The sequence below is a fragment of the Leptonychotes weddellii genome, chromosome 6, assembly GCF_054177405.1.
Source record: "Leptonychotes weddellii isolate Sample4059 chromosome 6, ASM5417740v2, whole genome shotgun sequence".
NCBI classification, from domain to species: domain Eukaryota; kingdom Metazoa; phylum Chordata; class Mammalia; order Carnivora; family Phocidae; genus Leptonychotes; species Leptonychotes weddellii.
Genome location: NC_138374.1, coordinates 136,456,373 through 136,461,476, shown reverse-complemented (window position 1 = coordinate 136,461,476; position 5,104 = coordinate 136,456,373). Strand labels below are relative to the sequence as shown.

Genomic DNA, 5,104 nt, shown 5'->3' with positions numbered 1-5,104 from the left:
GCCGAGCAGGGAGCCCGATGCGGGACTCGATCCCGGGACTCCAGGATCATGACCTGAGCCGAAGGCAGTCGCTTAACCAACTGAGCCACCCAGGCGCCCTAAGTTTACTTCTTTAAGTAATCTCTACACCCTATGTGGGGCTCGAACTCACAACCCCAAGATCAAGAATCGAGTCACATGCTCTTCCAACAGAGACAGCCAGGTGCCCCACGTTGGTTATATTTTAAGTAAGATGCAGAAATGTGGACAGAGTTGTGATTATTTTTCCAAATTTATTGAGATATAACTGACATATAACATTATATAAAATTAAGGTATACAATGTAATGATTTGATATATATGTACATATATCAAATAGAGAGAGAGAGAGAGAGGGAAAGAAAGAGAAATGATTACTACGATAGGGTTAGGTAACCCCTCCATCACCTCAGATAGGTACCATGTTCGCACTTGTGTGTGGTGAGGACATTTAGGATCTGCTCTCAGCATCTTTCAAGTATATGATACAGTGTTGATGTAACTATAGTTACCACACTGTGCCAGTATTATGTCTCCAGAATGTACGCCTCTTTTTTTTTTTTTAAAGATTTTATTTATGCATTTGAGACACAGAGATACAGAGAGAGAGAGCATGAGCAGGGGAGAGGCAGAGGGAGAGGGAGAAGCAGGCTCCCCGCAGAGCAGGGAGCCCGATGCGGGGCTCAATCCCAGGACCCCAGGATCATAACCTGAGCCGAAGGCAGACGCTTAATGACTGAGCCACCCAGGTGCCCTAGAACTTACTCCTCTTAAAACTGCAAGTTTGTGACCTTTGACCTACATCCCCCCATTTCCACCCCTGCCCCCCGAGGACAGCATTCTTCCTTCATTTAACAAGTATTTCTTGAACACCTGCTGCATGTTAGTTGAACAATTATAGTCAGAACATGTTCATAATCTGAGTCAGCTTTGAGGGACATCTCCGGTAGTTCCATCCATGGCCTTGTCCTGTTTTCACACTTTTATGTAGAAAGACAAAAGGCGGCCCTGTCAAGGGTCACTATAGTCAAGGAGGTGGCATCACGGTGTGAAAAGACTTCAAGGTATTAGATAAAAATGGGGGCGCCCGGCCGGCTCAGTCACTGGAGCGTGAGACTCTTGATCTCAGGGTTGTGGGTTTGAGCCCACATTGGGTGGAGAGGTTACTTAAAAATAAAATCTTTAAAAATATATAATACATAGAAATAGTGAAGGTGTTCAGCTTTACCCTTACAATTATGTACTGTTACCTAATAAACCACCTTAAAACTTAGTGGCTCAAGGGGCACCTGGGTGGCTCGGTTGGTGAAGCGTCCACTTGTGATTTCGGCTCAGGTTGTGATCTTAGGGTCATGGGATTGAGCCCCGTGTTGGGCTCTGTGCTCAGCGGGGAGTTGGCTTGAGGTTCTCTCTCTTCCTCTGTCCCTCCCCTCCCTCTCTAAAATAAAATATAAATCTAAAAGAACCCACTTATGACTCAAAACAGCAATAACAACGCGATGATTCTGATTGTGGTTCTGGCCCTGGCTGAGCTCAGCGGCTGGAGACCCTGCAGAGCCTCCCTCACCTGGCCAGGTGAGAGTGGGGGCGTCAGCTACATGTCACAAGGACACGGACCCCTGACTTCTCCACGAGACCTGCGCATCCTCACGGCATGAGAGCAGGCTTCCGAAAGCAGACGTCCCAGGACCAGCGGAAGTCCCAGCATTGTCTATGACGTCACTATAGAAGTCATGTAACCTCAGGGCGCCTGGGTGGCTCAGTCGTTGGGCGTCTGCCTTCGGCTCGGGTCCTGGGATCGAGCCCCGCGTCGGGCTCCCTGCTCAGCGAGAAGCCTGCTTCTCCCTCTCCCACTCCCCCTGCTTGTGTTCCCTCTCTCGCTGTGTCTCTCTCTCTGTCAAATAAATAAAATCTTAAAAAAGATTTGAGGGGAGGGACATAGACGTCACCTCTCAATGGCGGGAATGCCAATGTCATGATAAGAGCATGGGGAAGGGGGGTTGTGTTATGTCCATCTTAGAGAATACAGTCTGCTACATTCATTAATCATCAAACAAATGAAAACTAAACAACGAAAAATACAGTGCAAGTGTTTTTCAAATTTATAATCACGTTAATTTGTATCGCGTCCTTCTGTATCAGGCCAGGAGCTAAGCTGCCCGGATGGGCACCCCCGAACCTCAGAGCAAGAGTCTCAGTGCCGGGGGCACCCCGCTGCCTCAGCCAGAAAAGCGTGCCACTCGATCTCGGGGTCATGAGTTCGAGCCCCATGTTGGGTGTAGAGATTACTAAAAACAAATAAATAGATCAACTGAGAAAACGAAGTCTCAGTGCTGGACCGAGGCTGTCTGCGTCGGCTGCTAGCAGCGGGTGGCTCAGCTCAGGACGTATGTCGCACCGGCTTAGTAGGGAAAACTCTGCTGCACAGAGTGACCCGGGGCCCCGGCTGATGGAGGCCCTGCCGTCTCCTCACCTTGCTCCCTCTGGAACAGACAGCACACCAGGGACAGGAAGACTGGGGAACCACATACGGGATTGTTGATGCCCGAGCCTGGAAGCAACGCGCTGTGCTCGTACTCAGTGCTCACGTTCCCTTGGCCCAGCTGGGCCCATCTGCGGCAAGGGTCTGGCAGCCGAGCCAACGGGCTTTGGGCAGTGTTGGGTGGCCTCTGCCCCATCTCGCTGGGCACCTAGAAGGCCATGCACGGGGTGTCCTTCTGCCTTCCCTGTCACACCTTTCTCCAGATAGCAAGACGGCTTCCCACTCCTCCTTCCAAGTCAGGCCTGGGTGTCTTTTCCTCGGGGAAGCCTCTCCTGGTCACACTGATGAAACTGCAGCCCATCCCTCATTCCTCTCCTTCACCCGTGTTGTCCCTGATCCCGCTCTTTCCTTTCTCCGAAGCACTTACTGCTTCTGACGGAGTGAAGTATCCGTCTTCCCCTGCCCGCTGTTGCTCCGGGAGGGCGCTGGTCCTCGGCTGCTTGGCTTCCTGACGGATCCCAGCGCCTGAGACAGGGACTCGCACCTAAAGGGCGCCCGGGGGCTCCGTCGGTGAAGCGTCTGCCTTCGGCTCAGGTCGTGATCCCAGGGTCCTGGGACTGAGTCCCTCGTTGGGCTCCCTGCTTGGTGGGGGGGTCTGCTTCTCCCTCCGCCCCTCCCCCTGCTCATGATGTCTCTCTCTCTCAAATAAATAAATAAAATCTTAAAAAAAAAGTATTTGTCGAAGGACTGAATTTTTTTTATGGGGGAGGGGAGGGGGAGAGAAAGTCTTTTTTTTTTTTTTTAATTTATTTATTTGACAGAGACACCGTGAGGGGGAACACAAGCAGGGGAAGTGGTTGGTACAGATTTTGCTGGATGCTACGCCACATGTAAAAAGATCCTTTATAAAGCACACACCCTTTGATGCAGCAACTTCCCTTTTAGATATAGAGTCCAAGGAAATACACACGGACACAAAGATTTAGGTACAAGGATGAATCAGGAAGTAATCTGTGTAAGCAACAAAGCGTCGGGCTCAGGAACATCAGCAAACGGGGAGCCGTTGGGAGGTGCTGCGTGGCATTCAGGTTTGTCAAGTGTGGGATGACCTGATCTGGGGGAGATGACAGTCTGACCCCTCTGGGGATCCTGGTGCCAGAAGCTGGTGGCTGTCTCCGCAGGGTGCTGCGAGCGGGTGACTCAGACCAACTGGCTTCCCTTCCTGGGTGCCGCCCTCAGAATTCAAGTTCCCACGGCCCAGGGGAAGGAAGTCTGAGTGTCTGCTCTGGAGTCCTGGGCCCACGGTCCTGGGTGGTGGGAGGCAGATCCGCTAACCGTCAGCCCCACGGTTGCGTGGAGGGGGGGATCAGTTCCCCAGTCAGGAAGAGACCCAGAGAGGACAACACCACTAAGGGTTTGTCACACAGCATTCTTCTATCAAAACATAAACCTTCTAGATGGTTGGGGTTTTTGTTGTTGTTGTTTTAAGTAGGCTTTATGCCCAACTTGAGGCTTAAACTCAGGTCCCTGAGATCAAGAGTCGCCTGCTCTACTGGCTGAGCCAGGCTGGCGCCCCTGGAATACCCCATTTAATATGAGAAAGTGTTTACAATGGAAATGGAAATAAACAGGTTTTAAAATAAGATGCACAGCATGATTCTAATTACAAATATGGTTGAAAGAAAAGACATCAAAGTGTTACAAGTGGTTATCATTTTGTAATTGTATCATGAATTATTCTTACCCCTTTTTTGCTTTATAAATATTTCCCAAACTTTCTACGATGAATATATAATTAGGGAAAAAAAACCCAATAATTTTTTAAAAGTTCATGCTCGGTGCGCCTGGGTGGCTCAGTCGTTAAGCATCTGCCTTCTGCTCAGGTCATGATCTCGGGGTCCTGGGATCAAGTCCTACATCGGGCTCCCTGCTCCACGGGAAGCCTGCTTCTCCCTCTCCCCCTCCCCCTGCTTCTGTTCCCTCTCTTGCTGTGTCTCTCTGTCAAATAAATAAATAAAATCTTTTTTTTTTTAAAGATCATGACCTGAGCCGAAGGCAGACGCCCAACGACCGAGCCACCCAGGCGCCCCTAAATAAAATCTTTAAAAAAATAAAAAAAGTTCATGCTCTTTGGGGAGCCCAGCTGGCTCCATCCAGAGAGCATGGGACTCTTGATCTCGGGTTGTAAGTTTGAGCCCCACATTGGGTGTAGAGATTACTTAAATAAATAAATGAACAAACTTTAAAGAAAAAAAAAAAGTTCCTGCTCGTTGATCTAGTTATTTCTGTTCTAGCATTCTATTCTAAGGCGATAAGTTAGAAACAGAAAGCTCTCAGACACAGATGGCCATTCCAGACTTTAATAGTGAAACTGGAAACCAGCAGCTTACCATTGCAGGGATGTTAACTGCATTAAACATATGAGCTCCATCATAGACGTGAAGAAATTTTTTTTTTTAAGATTTTATTTATTTATTTGCGAGAGAGAGAATGAGAGACAGAGAGCATGAGAGGGAGGGGGGTCAGACGGAGAAGCATACTCCCTGCCGATGTGGGACTCGATCCCGGGACTCCAGGATCATGACCTGAGCCGAAGGCAGACA

At 49.3% G+C, this 5,104-nt stretch overlaps 1 long non-coding RNA gene across 4 annotated transcripts in view; it reads left to right on the top strand.

The window, feature by feature from the left end:
- Nucleotides 1–3,223, top strand: part of LOC115942098 (uncharacterized) — a 10,648-nt gene extending 7,425 nt beyond the window's left edge. For 2 of the 4 annotated variants that reach the window (XR_014146661.1, XR_014146663.1), the window contains exon 4: nucleotides 2,922–3,223. This is a non-coding gene — a long non-coding RNA (uncharacterized LOC115942098). The other 2 variants (XR_014146664.1, XR_014146662.1) reach the window with 2 other exon arrangements.
- The last annotated feature ends 1,881 nt before the right edge of the window (nucleotides 3,224–5,104 follow it).